Genomic DNA, 16,173 nt, shown 5'->3' with positions numbered 1-16,173 from the left:
TTGCCGCCGCCGGAAACGCCGCAGCCAACCGCCCCGCCATGGCCACAAGGAGCAGCCCCAAGCAGCACCCCGGAACTCCGCCGTTCCACAAGGCCCAGGAAGTCTCCCGCATACCTCCAGGACTTTGTATATGGGTAGTTTGGACTATGGGGGGAGGGGTGTAATGTACTGCTGCCTTTCCACGTGTAAGGCATCAGCCTGACATGCCCGGACTTGCCCGGGCTGGCCAGGCACAATTCATCTGTAGCTTCAGTCGATAGACAAAGGATCCGAAGGATCCTAGCCGGCCCAATCAAAGGGCTAGCTTCCCAGCCAGGAGACCAATGGTCGCCCGGTTATTGTAAATAGCCTATCGGGAGTAGGGGGTGTGTTTAGGTGTACTTGGTGGCGGGCTTTCTGAACGCATATAAACCGGCCTGTGAGCGGGTTTCCTTTGTCTTGTTCCTGATCTAATAAAGTACTCTTGCTGAATCACTATTGCTGAATCACTCCACGTTCTGAGTACTTTTCATGTAACAAGACAACTTTGGCCGGCTCGCAGGCCAGCTTATATCCCCCAAGAAACCGCCACCCAACACACACCCCTACTTCCCTATAGGTTATTTACAGTGTGTCAGCAAGCTGCCAATTTGTCTTTCCTATATGTATTAGGCATGCCTAAAACCCCCTAGTGTCTAATCCCCCCATTGCCATGGTACCTGTAATCTGCTCTTGTGCGTATGTCCACCCTCACCCTCATGCGCCCATCTTCTCCTCGACTGCATTCCTTTCTATGTACGCTAGTCTTGCTTTGATGGAACGTTATCAACCCAAGGCCACAGGTGGTGTGCGGCAGGAGGCTTTTGCTTAGTCTGTAATGACTATGTAGTGTGGGAATAGTCTAATTGTTTGCATGGAACCGTTGCTTCTCAGGGTTTGGGCGCGCAATGAGCCTTCTAAGCGGGCGCGGGAACCATATCTATTGGCTATTGTAATTATGCTTTAACCTATCTGTCAAACGCTCATCTCGTTATTCTGAACAGAGAATCTGTTCTAATTGCTTCATGGCTTCAATAAAGTAAAACCTTCCTGCAAGTGTGTACTTAATTACCTGCAGTGGGGTCTGACACAGTGGCCGAGAGTCCCATAGGCTCTCAGCCGGGAACCTAGTCCCCTGATTGGAATGGGCTAGGATCCCCATAGTCCATTGTTTCTTGGAGCGAAGCTCGACGTTTGTCTCTTTTTAATCCCCTGAAGGGTAGCTTTATTGATTTTTTATTACACCTACGTGACTACAAAAAGGAAAGAAAAGAGAGGGAGAAAAAATGGAAGGGGGGGAAAAAAATAACAAACTAAAATAACAAACCCCAGGATACAAACAGTATAAAGAAAGAAAACCCACACTATAACTAAAAACCCAAGAAAGTAGGGTCATTAACAGTTAGTATGCAGTTAGTTATAAAGATTAATGCTTTCATTAAGTCAAGGAATTTAGGAGATTAGTTAGTCCATTTTGTTGTATATCTAATTTCTTCTCAGTGTGCACATAGACTTCTTCCAGCTCATCCATAAGTCTTTTTAGTTCATAAGTGCTATTTGGCAACTCTTAGCCGCAAGTCATATGCTTCTCTGGCCGTGCCTCCTTCTGCTCCAAGTAGGTCTCTGTCCGTCTCTTCCAGGTCAGCTGCCTGGCCTCCTCCGTCTTGCTGCTCTTCCTCTTTCTGTCCGAAGAATTGCTTCAACCATTCTTCTGCTTTTAACACCGAGTCGATTTTTTCTCTTTTGTCTCTATATTTGAATTGGACCCCTTCTGGAAAAAGCCAGGAGTATTGAATTTGGTTGATCTGAAGTGTTGAGATGAGTTCTTTGTACGCTTTTCTTTTCTGTCGAACCTCAAATGGAACGTCCTTAAGGACCCTGATACTTGCTGATCCCATTTGCAGGGGTTTGTCTGCTGTTGCTTTGAGAATATCATCTCTTGTCTGTCGTCGGAGAAATTTGACCACGATCTCGCCCGGCAGTTTGTTTTGCTTAATATATTTAGAGTAAGAACGATATGTCACTTCTATCTCTGCATGCGCTTCAGCCGTTGCAATGCCGAGCGATAGAGCGATTAGCTCAGCTGCCACATCTTTCAAAATTTCTCCTGTCGTCTCAGCCACCCCTTGGAATCTAAGGGTTTTATTCGCTTTGTCCATTTGTAGGTTCAATAGCTTCCTTTCGTGTAGATCCTGCTTTTGTTCCATCAGACCAACTCTTTTCTTCAGCTTTTTAGCATCATGTGTGGTCTCTTTAAGTTTTTCATCAGTTTGGATCGATTTTTTCACAAGCTCGGTGATCTGCTGTTGCTGTTTTGCCATGCTCTGGTTTGAGGCAGCAATCAATTGGTTAAGGCCATCGAGTCTTTCATGAATGGGCCGAAGCAGCTCTGTTAGTGTGGAGAAAACATCTCCTTCCTCCACTCTCGGACTTTGAGAACCACGCCCCCCTCTTACTCCTCTCCCTCGGACGCCGGCCATTTTCCGCTTTGTTTATACTAAAGAGTGCTTTTTCACACTTCTTCAGCAAGTGCTGGTTTATCCGCAAAAAACAGCTAAGTCTCTGGCACGCTTGAGTGATTAATTGTCTTCTCCCCCTCCCCGTCTCTTTAAATCACAGTTCGGTTTGTTTACGTCTGGGATTCCTCCCGACGCCGCTGAGGGTGGGGGGGGGATCGGAACTCACTTTTAAAGCTTCTTCGCTCGTCTCATTCTCCAGTTCCTTGACAGTCTGATCACAGACTCCTTTTAATCATGCTTCATTCGCTGACCCGCTTGCTTGTCCCGATCGGCATTCAGCTATGCTCGGTAAAAACCGAGCCTCTCAGGGGGTGGACCGAATGGGGCAGGGAGGAGCGCCTCAATTCCCCGGCTTCAAGCCGTGGAAGAGGTCGCCCCTCAAGCGCCCCCGGCTTGGAGCCCCACACTGAGGCTCACCTGGGGGTGCCACTTGAGGTGACACCCCTCCAGCACCCCTGGAGCGCGGAATGCCTCCCCCGTTCAGGAGAGAGCCTCCGCCATCGCTGAAGCCATAGACCGGAAGTCAGCTCGACGTTTGTCTCTGACCACGTGGAGCCTGAGCCGGCCACGCGGTCTGGACTGGATACATTACACTATACCTGATGGTCTGTCTTTCCTTTTGATTTTTTAAAAATATCTTCTCTCTCTCTCTCTCCCTCTCTCTCTCTCTCTTTCTCTGACTGATTTCCCACAAGCTGCTGCAGCGCGCTGGCTCTTCCCTTTGCCCCATCGTATGTGTCAATTTCACACTAAGTGCTGTGCAGCTGCATTTTGACCCCTAGCTTCACTAGATTTCCCCCGCCTCTACTCAATCCTCAAAAAACAGGATTGAGTAGAGGCGGGGGAAATCTAGTGAAGCTAGGGGTCAAAATGCAGCTGCACAGCACTTAGTGTGAAATTGACACATACGATTGGGGCAAATCGGCCTCTCTCTCTCTCTCTCTCTCATTTCCTTTTTTTATTTGCTTGAAAACAGGGTTTGTTCTTCTCAACTGCCATAGAGAGCTTCTTTGAGGTCCTAGAAATATAAAACAATAATCATAACAAGAACAACAGTGCTGATGCTGTTAACTCTCTCTGCTAGGAGGTCGGTATTTTACAGACAATTCGGAAGTCATTGGCCCCGGTCACATGAGTGAGATAATCTGGGGGAGAAGTGAGGCTTCTTGCTCTGGAGCGAAATGAAGCACGGTATCATGATCCGATGTTCCCCCGAGGCTCCATGCTCAGGCTGTCAGTCGCTGATCACACAGTGATGGTGAAGCATGGCAAATGAAGCAGTACCACGTTTGTGCGTATGCGTGTTTGTGCGCATACCACGGAGGCTTACAAGAAAACATCCGATCAGACACTCACTCGGGCCCTGTGTTTTCTGGATAATACTACACTTTCCCAGCTACTTTTAAACTCCGCATCTTCGGCCGGATGCTACAAGTTGGAGACGGGCGCGCGACGCTTGCCAGATGTTGCTGTATGATCGCACTCTTTTAATCCACTTGGCAGTCATGCCTCTCACATGGCAAATTCTCCGTGTGACCGGGACCATAGTTACCTTAATCCCATGGAGCAAATCTAGCCCCCCTGTAAGGGGCTGTTACCCCAACTTGTCAGACAGTCCACAGAGAAATCGACAGAAACCAGGGCCTCCAGGTGAGGCCTGGAAATCTCCTGGTGTGATGACTATAGAGTGGGGGGGGAGGCTCTGAGGCCATTGCCTTCTGGACTGAAGAATATCCTGCCCCCCACTTTGGCTTCTTTATACCCACAACCACCCACAATCAAATAGAAAGGGGGGCACAATCTTTAAAATAAAGATGCGTATGCAGATGTTCTCCCCAAAAGTCTCTTATCTGGAGATATGCTGCACATAGATTGTGAGGTAAATGAGACCCCTGCTTCTTGACATAACAGACAAGCTTCAGATAGAGAAGAACAACAGTGGTTTATTTGACAGAAATAAAGTATTTAATAAGGTAAAAACGATGTTTGGCTAACTTAGGTGGCAGTCACACATGCAAGATAACGTGGGGGGAAGGAGACTATTCCCTCTGGAGGAATTTGAAGTGGGGGGGAAACAATGTCATGGCCTGATCAGACCATCCTGATGCCATGAGAGCGTGCTGGAGTGATCAGACAGGGGAAAGTCTGTCTGTGGCCCATAGCAACCCGTTTGCTACTGGACTTTCCCTGGTCTTTTTACTCCGCTTCTGCGGCGGAGTAAAACAGGTTGCCGGCGGGTGCGGGTCACTTCCCAAATGTTCGTGTCTGATCGCACCCTTTAAATCTGCCCGGCATTTGTGCCTATGGCACAGCTATTTGTGCATGTGATCGTGCCCTTAGAGAGGTAAAGTTGGGCCTCCAATAAAGTGAATAACCCCTGGGGGGAGATTTGGTTTCCCTTCCTCTGGGCAGGGTCTTTTCTCTCACAGAGCCCCTTTCCACAGAACCTGAACACACCACTTAGGAATGATGGGCCCTTAACAGGATGCTTCTTTGTACCATGAAAATGATCTTTCTTTCCTCAGCCAAACCTCAACTAAAAAATCCAAATAAAAGCCTAGCTAAGCTGTCACAACTCAACTGACGCTGCCACCACTCTGGATTTAGGTTCCCTTCAGAAGGCCCAGAGTACCCTCCCAAGATCTTCAGACCTCCCTTTTGGCTGAATAATAGGTGTGAGGAACAGGCAGAGTGAAACAAGAAAAAGGTTTATTTTATAGGAGGTCAAACAACAAGGTGCAGAATAATAACAGTAAGTGGGTGAAAAGAAAAGAAACCAAAGGCCCTAATGCGTCTAAATATACTTTCCCTAGCTCACTATCTCAAGTGGCCTTACACTACTCACCCCTCCCTCAGGATGAAGGTTTTTCCCCTGCAGCAGCCTTTCTTCTGGCTCTGCCCTCTGGAAGAAAGAACAGCTCTTCCTGCTGCTCCAGAACTTTTATTTCCAGCCCTCTTCTTTTCCTATTGGTCCATTTTGGCTCCAAAACCTCCCAGGGGCTTCTGGGAGTTGTAGGGCCAGCCTCACCTACTGCTAGCCAGGCTCTCTGGGCCTAGTAGGCCTCTGGTAGTACAGCCCAGATCATGACATAAGCTGACACTCCTTTCTGGATCCACAAAATCTCCTCTCTGAAGGAAAGATGTTTTTCTTCACCCTTTTAAAGGCTGAGGCTGGCTCAGCCACTCCCATCCAGTGGAGTTCTATGGGATCTGATTGGCTGAGAATGTGCACAAGGCCTAAATCAAAAGGATTGGTTGTGGAGGAGGAGAGGCAGGACTTTTAAGGATGATTGCCACACCCAGAATAACAGCTGCTCATCGTTGTGGCTTCAGAACTGCAAAAGGTCCTGCAGGGCCCTGATCTCCTCCGGGAGCTCATTCCACCAGTGAGGAGGTGCCACTGAGAAAGCCCTGGCCCTCATCGCGGCGAGCCTGGCCTCCTTGGGGCCAGGGTGGGTCAGCTGGTTCTGTGACCCCAATCTCAGTGCTCTGTGGGGTATATGTGGGGAAAGGCAGTCCCTCAGGTATGTTGGACCCTGGCCATATAGGGCTTTAAAGGTAAGCACCAGCACCTTGAAACGGATTTGGTATGCTATTGGCAGCCAGTGCAGAGCCTTCAGCACAGGCCAGATGTGTTCCCATCTAGGTAAGCCCATCAGCAGCCTGGCTGCGGCATTCTGCACTAGCTGCAGCTTCCGAATTTGCAACAAGGGTTTTTTTACTTATAATCTCTACAATCTCTTGTTGGTCCAAAAAATCCTCATTCAATCACCATCTAGGCTTCTTTCTTCCCTCTTTTGATATCCATAATATTGGATTATGGTCTGAGTTCACTTTCGGCATAATTTCCACCTTTTGCGTTTTTTTACAGTTAAATCACCTGTCGTCCATATCATGAAATAGCAGTTTTAAGCTGAATTCTCAGCTCAGTGAGCTCCTTTAGTGCTGAATGCAACACCCGCTTCAAGAGAGGGGATCAAAGTGTAAAACAAGCCTCCTCCGAGACTTGATCACACCAATCTCAACTCTCTCTTGGGTCTTGATGCTTGCCAGACTCTCCCCCTACCTAGGGGAGGTTGCATTGGGCTGATAAATTGCCCAAACTGTCAAAAGGAGCCCCCGTCCGCCCTGCACGATTGCAAGGTGCGTCAAATCGCCATTTCCCCCCAACCGGAAGCTACCAACTCTTTTTATAGGAGAAAAATGTCATCTTACATCAACTTCCTCCCAGATGACGAGAAGACTCTGGACGAATCTGAAGCCCTCTGGCTTTCAAAGCAACAAATGAATACTAGGAGGCATGTTGTAGATTCTTCTGTGAGGGCTCTGTGGCTCTGGCAATTGTTCTGCACAGGCATGCGTGGTTGCAGTCAATGGCCCTCCCAGTGGAAACAAGGTAGTAGGTTGAGTGCCTCCCATTTGAGGGGGCTACTCTTTTCGCCCTGAAAACAGATGAGGTCCTGTCGCAGATAAAAGCGAACATGCAAACCGCTCTCTCCTTTGTCATCACCCAGGCCCAAGTATTCTAAGAAGTAGCAGGAGGCAACCCTTCTGGACAAAGAGGCGATACAGCGTGTGCCTGATGATGACTGGACCCACAGGTTTTATTCGTGGCTTTCTTGTTCCCAAAAAGGATGGTAGCCACAGACCTATTTTGGATCTAGGAGATCTTAATTTGTTTCTTAAGGTTAAAAAGTTTAGGATGCTATATTTTCTGTCAGTGTTGCAGAACTAAACATTAAATTGCTAGATTTACAGGACGCTTACTTTCACATAGCTATTCACCCTGATTACCATAAATATTTATGTTTTAAACACAATGGAGTTTCTTATCAGTATACTGTGTTACCCTTCAGATTAGCCACAGTGCCAGGAGTATTTACTAAATGCATTGCAGTGATGGTTGCTTGCCTTAGTTCCAAGAGATGCTGCATATATCCCTATTTGGAGGACTGGCTGATTGCTGCACCATCTTATGACTTGTTACAGTCACATATAACACTCATTTTGGAGATGTGTGAGGGTTCAGAAGAAGAAGAAGAGATTGAATTTATACCCCGCCCTTCACTACCCAAAGCTGTCTCAGAGTGGCTTACAAACTCCTTTCCCTTCCCCTCCCCACAACAGACACCCTGTGAGCAATGTTCCCTCTAAGCTGAGTTAGTGTGAGCTAGCTCACAGCTTTTTAGCCTCTGGCTCACACATTTTTGTCTTAGCTCGGGAAGGAGGGCTCCAGGGCAAACCGATTTATGCATTAACCAAATTGCTCGCTCACAACTTTAATGCCACCAGCTCACAAAGCAGGATTTTTGCTCACAAGACTCCACTGCTTAGAGGGTGCATTGCCTGTGAGGTAGGTGGGGCTGAGAGAGCTCTTGACAGAAACTGCTCTTTTTCAAGGACAGTTTAGGGTTGGTTATCAACTACAAGAAGTCAATATCAGTGCCATCAAGGCAGGCTATATTTATTGGTGCCTTTTTGGAGTTTATTAAGGCACATGCATACCCTCTTCCTGAGGGGGCCTCACAAATAAAGACCCTGGTTTTCTGTCTGATGAAAAATAGATTTCAATCTGTTTTATTCTTTCCAAGACTATTTGGGCTGATGACTTCCACCACTACCACCATTCCTTTTGCGTGTTTAAATATGCGGCATTTGCAAAACTGGTTCCTTAGAAAAAGCACAGAACCTCATAGAAAGATTCCTTCTTCCAAATTAGGTTTTTCTCTTAGTGGAAAGAAGTCATCCAATGCCTAGGGTCGCCTGCTCTGGCTTGGGAAATTCCTGGAGGGGATGATGCCCAGGGACAGGACAGGAGGGAGCTCAGTGTGGGGGGGTACAATTTGCCTTCCAAAGCTGCCATTCCTCCAGGAGAACTGGTCTCTGTAACCTGGAGGGTGGTTGTAATTCCAGGAGAACTCCAGGCCTCACTGGGAAATTAGCATCTCCAGACATCAAACCCATGCCTTCTATTTCAAATTTCTGTCCCTTATCTCTTGCAGCCTCCTTTATCTCTCTACCACTGGTATCTGCACCCTCTTTCCATATAGAGGGGTATAGTTATGTAGCTTAAGTTTCTGGATGTAATGGTCTTCTGGGGTTTCTTCCCCTTCAAGACACAGCAATCAACTGACTGAAGTTTTATGGCCTGCAAGCCTCTACATGCTTACTTAGGAAGAAGTACAGCTGAATTACTGGGAACATATTTGCAAGCAAATATATGTAGAAGAGCTCTGACCGATATTTATGTGGAATTTGTGACCATTAGAAGATTCAAGAGAAACATCTGAGCTACCCAATGAGAAATAGAGCTGCTTGCTGCCCATAAAAGTAAACAACCCTGACCAGGATAACAGCCAGCCTAATCAGCTAGCCTGATCTGCTAGGACTGCCAACCTCCAGGTGGCGGCTGGACATCTCCTGGGATTACAACAAATCTCCAGGCCACAGATATAAATTAACCTGGAGAAAATGGCCACTTTGAAAGGTGTGCCCTATGGCATACATACATACTTACATACACAGGCCTTTATTGGCATATGGACTCTATGGCATTATACCCCACTCCACTCCCCTCTCCAAACCCCGCCCTTGTAAGGCTCTAACTCAAAAATCTCCAGGTATTTCCCAACCTGGAGCTGGCAACCCTATCTGGGCCAGTGCTTAGAGTGAACACACGGCCATTTCAAAAGGGGGCCAAAGGTGCATGTAGCAATGTAGCTGCCCTATCTAGCAGCCCAGTTGTCTCCTCTTCAGCAAGAAATATCCTCAGTTCTATGCATTTCACAGGGCCAGAATACAGTGTCTGTGCACTGGTGAAGAGTCTGTGGAAATATCCCTCCAAAGAAATCATGTGGAGCCATGGATAGCACAGATATCCCCCCCCCCAAAATGAGGAATGATTCCAATACCAAAGATAGAATTCATCCCTCTAATGGCTACTAATCTCTCAGGACTTTCCCTGTTTAACTCCTAAGTAGGCAGCATTGTCAGACCAATCAGCTTTATAAGCATTTATCATACTGCTGGGTCCGTAGCTTTATCTGGAATAACTAATTAGCGTTAGCTTCAGTCCCCAGGAAGCCAAGCCATTCAATATACATTTAGCAATGATAAAAATCAGTCAATAAGAAAGGCACGCCACCTGCTTTGATTAGTATATTTTGAAAATATTAAGCGGTGCTTTTTATTATATAAATAACATGAATTTAATTGAATTAATATTGACCCCCGGTAATTGCTGCTTGTTCCTCAAGCCTGTCTTTTATGAGGGGGGAGGAGCAACAGAGGTTATTACCTGCAAACCTTTCCAGGCCCTGAAGCACCTTTTCTGCCTTATTATTATTGTAATAACGAGAGCCACTGATTTGATCTCTCCTTATACCATACTGAAGCACAGCCTTGACTAAATAAACAGGCCAAGTTCTTTTGTCCCTGTGGGCTGTTTCTCGGTAATTAAAATCAATAGGATCTTTCTCAGAAGATCTCTTTAACCTCATCAAGCGACAGGGTTGTGGGCCAGCAACTGGAAAACAAACAAATGAAGGAGCCACACCGGCCATGTTTTTCTATAACATTATTTTATTGTGATATTGATTGGAGAGTGATTGAGAATTCATATGCTTCAAATTTTATCTATATATTTCCTGGCTTTGAAAGCCGGTCCTCGTCCTCTTCCACTCTGCCCCTCCCCAAAAGCCCCCACCGTCCTTCCCGCCTGACACCATCAGAAATATTCTATTGACCAGGAGGTAACAAGGTCAAGATACAGTTTCAAGAAATCAGTAATATGGGGCTTTACTTTGGCAAGCTGAACAAAGAACTACAGCTGAATCAAATTGAATAAGTTGCATTCATTTAATATGAATAATAATTTGCACACACACACACATGTATGTATAAATAATTCAGTTTGAATGCAGTACTCTGGGTTATTTAAATTTATTTTAATTGGGCCTCATGAAGTAATTCAAATTAATTTAAATTTTATTTCCAGTGATTCTGACCTCAAGCAACCTATTGTGTTGCCCTCGAAGCAATGAAGCCTCTGGCACTGATATGTCTTATTGGTTTGGCCATCCCATAGTTAAGACTCCATTGTTCTTGACAGAACCCTAGAAGGATTGGAGGACACAATCATGTCATTAAACGTGGAGCAAAGCAGACAGGCCGGGAGCCAGATGCACTGATTTGGGCAGCTCTGAGCAGGAAAGGGTTAACAATGTATGCTGAAATGCGAATTTACAGCTTTTGCCCCCTACAGGCCTGTAGGCTTTCCTGGAAAATGCACTTTTGTGATGAAAGAAAGAATTGTTTCTGCAGACAGTGCATACTGTAGATTTAATTTTACAAGAGAAATACATGCTGCGGTGGCTCAAGTGGTTAAGACGCTGAACCGCAGGCTGTGGAAGGTTGGTAGTTCAGCAATTCGAGACCCGGGTGCCGCATGACGGAGTGAGCTCCCGTCTCTAGCTCCAGCTCCTGCCAACCTAGCAGTTCGAAAGCAAGAAATTGCAAGTAGATAAATAGGTACCACTTCGGTGGGAAGGTAACCGTGTTCCATGCGCCTTGGTGTTTAGTCATGCCGGCCACATGACCACGGAAACGTCTTCGGACAGCGCTGGCTCTTCGGCTTGGAAACGGAGATGAGCACCGCAACCCTAGAGTCGGATTCGACTGGCTTTCGAGCAAGGGAACCTTTACCTTTTAGAGAAATATTGGGACAACTGTAATAAGTCTCAAAAGACTCTGCCTATTAGGGATTAAGGAAGATTATGTTTGTTTATGAAAATAAAAAGAAGTAGAGGTACAGATGGAACTAAATGAATACAGCCTTTACCATTAGTTTTCATTTTCGTTATAAAAGTGCACTTTCCAGGAAAACACAGCTGTTTACACAAATTGTGGTAAAACAACCTCCACTTCTTGTTGTTTTGCCACTGGGATGGAGATTGATTCAGCTAGTCCAAGTCTCAAGTGGCTGGTCCTCAGTGGGGACGTGAGCTCTCTCCACCCTCCATCCCACAAGTGCATTCTCTTTCTCTTTATTCTTCACTGCCTCCACAGGCCACAAATGGAATTGCAAGTGTTGCCTTCTGGCGGATGATCTTTAAACTTTGGAATTTCCACCGCTTAGAGATTTCTAAAGGAACCTAACCTGACTGACTGTTCCCTGGTAACACCATTATATCGCCACAAACAGTGTGTGTGACCACAGCCGTTGTGTATACCAACTTAGGATCCTGAACTCAGGTCAGAGAGTTGAATGTGGAGGAATGTTGGCATTTAAGAACATAAGAGAAGCCATGCTAGATAAGGCCAATGGCCCATCCAGTCCAACACTGTGTCACAAAGTGGCCTAAACCCAGGTGCCATCAGCAGGTCCACCAGCAGGGACCTCCTCTTGCCCAAGTGACCATAATGGAAAGGGGTATTTTGCCACCATAATCCTGAATTCTTTGAAGAAGGGGGAGGCTTCCATATCACGTAGGAAAGATAATTTCTGTTGTGAAGTTCATGGCTTCAGCTTTAGTTCCCATAGAGGGCAAAAGGCGACAAATTTTGAGGGACTTTCATAGAGTAGGTTTTTCTTCTGGATCACTAGAGAGGAGGTAAGGAGGATTTCTCCAGAGCTGGGGTTGAAAAGAGGCAGGAATGAAGAGGGGAAGAACAGCACGGCAGCCTGCTTTACATGTGCAGGTGGTGCCCCTTGTGAGGCCTGGCCATAGAGCTGGCCTTGACGGCTTGCACAGTCCTGGGAGCTCCAGTCTAATGTGCTGCAAGCCAGGCAAAGTCCTCACTAAAAAAGTCCTCACTAAACTGAAGGGTTCCTCAGGCTTCAAACATCAAGCAGTCAGATTCCATTTTGTCTATATTAAACACTGGATATCTTGTACAGTCCGAGTCAGGGGTCTCCACTGCAGTGGTCAATGGGTCCTAAAGTGCCTGCTGACACCTTTCCTAATGCCCACCAAGTGTTTGTAGAAAGTGGGCATGGCCAGGTGTGGCTCTTGCCTAGCTGGGCTTCTGACTGGCCACTGGAGATCTCCTTGGCTGTGTGGATTTTTAAAAAGTTGCTTCTGCAGCAACTACAACCACAGCACAAAGATCTGCCCTGTAGGACTGAAGGTATGCTGCGTGTGTACCAGAAAATATTTTTAAATAATGTGTTCATTTTAAAAGGTGATCCTGTTAAGCAGAGCTTCCGCCTGAATTGCTGAAGAGTTACTATTAGAGTTGTTTCTTTGTTTGTCCTATTAAATTAAACTCCCTGGCAATTTGTGATTGGCTGGGCCTCCCATGGCAGCCGTTTTGTGGTTGTGCCCATCACCCTGTGTTAGAATTCCAACGGTGCCCCCACGGGTTCAAAAAGGTTGGGGACCCCTTGGCCCAAGTCATCATTCAGCTCTTTTCAGCCTCTCTCAACGCTCCTGTCCCAAATTGCCCTTTATTTGCCATGGTGCAACAGTTTTTGGCACACTTCCAACAAAGATATATCCTTTTGCGTGTTCTGTTGTCTTGTGGTGTGACTGTATTTATATACACCCTTGGCTTGTACTTCGTTGCTGTCCTTAGGTCTAAAAGAGCCTTACCCTTGTAGGTTCTAGAACTAATTGTTCCAGAAAGCAATCATTTCTGCTGCCTAGATGTATTTATCTCTGCAGCACACCTGGAGGTGACATTTATCCAGTCAATCATTCTGAGGACAGCTGAAGTCACCCATTATTATGGCATTTCTTTCTCCTTGTAACGTCTCCAGTTCTCTTTAACATTAGACAGTCACTGTGAACAAGTTAGTCAAGCGGTCAATAGTATAACCTTATAGGTGTCTTTCCCCCCCTGTAAGATGTGATGCAATATAATTTGTGTGGTGTCTGAGTTGCCATCATAAGCTCCTGTGTTAGGGCAGCACCTTAAAAAAGCAACATAAATTCAGTTGCTTAAAAAAATATGTTCTTTTTGGAGAGTCCTGGAAAACAGGAAACTTTGGGAGATAGGGGACGCCTACCTTGAGGCGGACAGAGAGTGGGGAAGTCAGCAATCCCACCCCCTTCCCGGGATTTAGAAGGCCAGACACCACTGGGCTGGAAGGTATGTGGGCTGATACCCTTTCCCTGAGGGAAATAATGAAACGTCTTGCCAGCCCCCAATGAGGGTGGGGGGAATCTCTTGTCCTGGCGCTCAGATCAATAGTGTGAGAAAGGCAACATCCACCCATCCACAGCTGTTTTGGCACTTGAAAAGGGGGGGCGGGGGACAGGACAGGTATCTCAGCCTGCTGCACTGCAGGCCCAGTCAAAATCGGGACTTCGCAGTATTTTTAAATTACTTTAAAATGACAGACATAAGAATACTATCGGGTCTAGTTTGGCCATTAGAAATGGGATCCAGCATTTCTTTTCTTCCTGTGCTTCCTTCTCCCCCACACACACTCTTGGCTTTGAAAATGTACTTGCAAACTAAGTGGAAACTGATTTCAGTCTTACTTGTCTCCCCCATGCAACTGCTGTATGCACATTTATCCCATTCTCCCCCCCCCCCCAAAAAAAACCCTGTCAAACTGTTCTGTGACAGAGAAGACTTCCTGACAATTCATAGGCGTAAAGTTTGTGAGGGTTGCGGGGCGCCAGCCCTCTCCGAAATTTCCCAGAAGGTGCTAAGCCTCCCCCAGGGGCAAGTGGTTCCTCCTGGCTCCCCCACATTTGAAAGCGGAGGGTTTCCCTAATTCCCTTCACCTTTCCAAGACTGAGTTCGCCGGATGGGTTGGGACTGGGAGGGAGGGGGGGGAGGGAAGTCAGGACGAGGGCTTGCTTCCAGCTAAGTTCCACCCCCAGCTCCTCCCAGCAGCCCTCACTGTTCTGGAAACGAGCTTGAGGGAGAGCTGCACGTGGAGACTGGCTGCTTTCCCCCGCGCCCGCCTGCACACAGAGAAAGGTTGACATTGAAGCATGGAAAGCTTAAAACTGTGCCTGACTCTTAAGTGCCACTGACTCTTCTGAAGTCCGATCTCCTCCTCTGCAGGCCCGGAAAGGAGCCTCCCAGCTCACCCTTCACCCTCCCGAGCTGGCGCCCAGCCACGGGCCTGGAGAGAGACCCCCCTGCCCACCCCTCACCCTCCCGCTTTCTGAGACTTTGGGTGGGGTGGGAGAAAAGTCAGGGCTTGCTTCCTGGAAGCCCTAAGCCCCACCCCCAGCTCCCAGGCTGGTGGAGCTGCGGGCTGCACAAGGTTTTAGTGCATTCAGAGTTCCCGCACAGAAAGGTAAGGAGCTGGCCTGGGCTCCAGCCAGGGTGGGGAGGGTAGAGAGTGCCCAGGATGGCTGTGGCCTTTGTAGCCGGCTGAGACGCTTGCCCCTGCGGGCTATGGAGGCTGCAGCTGGTCTGGGGCTTGCCTTGAGCAGCCACGTGTCGCCGTTGTTGTTGTTTCCCCAGCTTGGGGAGGTGGGGGGGAGGGAGGGAGCCGGCTTCCCTGCAGGATTGCTGGCTTGGGGAGGCTGGGCGCCTTGTGCAGCCCTTGTTGTTGTTTCCCCCCCTCCCTCCTGCAAAGTTTGCATTGAGCAGCCACGTGAGGAGGTGGGTGGGGAGGGGTGGGCCAATACAGGTTGGGAAACTCCTGGAGAGTTGGGGATGGAGCCTGGGGAGGACTGGGACCTCAGTGGGGCACAATGCCATAGAGTCCACCCTCCAGAACATCCATTTTCTTCAGGAAAACTGATCTCTGTAGACTGGAAATGAGCTGTAATTCCAGGGGATCCCCAGGTCCCACCTGGAGGCTGGCATCCCTAGCTCCAGTGCTGAAATTAGAAGCTCTGGTTCTGCTGTGTGAGTTGGTCCATGCATACCACTGGCATTGGCTTGCATTTGCCAAATCACCCTGCTTCATATAGGAGGCACAACAGCCAGGTGGAGGAGGGGAGGGGTGTAATTCTACCAAAAATAAGAGTGTTTGGGTTTCTCTGTGAATTTGAGGACAGGAACTGGCACTGAAGTGAGATTGGAAAAATGTGTGTGGCTTTCTGATAACCCTTGTGCTACAGTAATAATTATGCAACAATACAGTTTGTTAGTCTTAAAGGTGCTACTGAGCTTTTTACTATAAGAGAGCCAATTGAGCTGTGGGTCTATCTCATGCTACTGACATTAGGCCTTGCCCAAATGGTTCTGGGCATTAAAGTGCACTTGCCCTGTGGTGATGGAAAGTGCTAGCAAGTCATAGCCAACTCATGATAACCCTGTAAGGTTTTCAAGACAAAAGACATTCAAGGATGATTTGCCATTGCCTGATTCTTCATCATGTCCCTGGTATTCCTTGGAGGTCTCCCATCCAAATACTAGTCAGAGCTGACCCTGCTTAGCTTCCAAAATCTGATGAGATCAGGCTAACCTGAGCCATCTGGGTCCATGGCATGGTGCTGTGTGGGTGCTTCCCAGGCAATCATCTTCAACCTATTCTTGGGAGCCACAATGATTAGGAAAGAGCCATGTGATAGAAGTGTACTAATAATTTACCCATAGTCGCAAGAGCCAATAAGATTTTAGTTTGATGGGGGATTGGGCAAAAGGAACTGAAAGAAGAGTTAGTATTAGCAAGCTCAGTGGTTAAGGATTTGAATAGAGCTCTTTATAGTCTAATCCTGAG

At 47.3% G+C, this 16,173-nt stretch overlaps 1 protein-coding gene across 1 annotated transcript in view; it reads left to right on the top strand.

Annotated features, from left to right (window-relative positions):
• LOC107107631 (uncharacterized protein K02A2.6-like) overlaps window positions 1-16,173 on the top strand; it is a gene marked incomplete at both ends in the record, with an annotated part of 34,360 nt that overhangs the window by 3,016 nt on the left and 15,171 nt on the right. The window lies entirely within an intron of this gene.

The sequence above is a fragment of the Gekko japonicus genome, unplaced genomic scaffold (assembly GCF_001447785.1).
Source record: "Gekko japonicus isolate JY-2015 unplaced genomic scaffold, Gekko_japonicus_V1.1 scaffold5314, whole genome shotgun sequence".
NCBI classification, from domain to species: domain Eukaryota; kingdom Metazoa; phylum Chordata; class Lepidosauria; order Squamata; family Gekkonidae; genus Gekko; species Gekko japonicus.
This window is presented reverse-complemented; position numbering and strand designations above follow the sequence as displayed.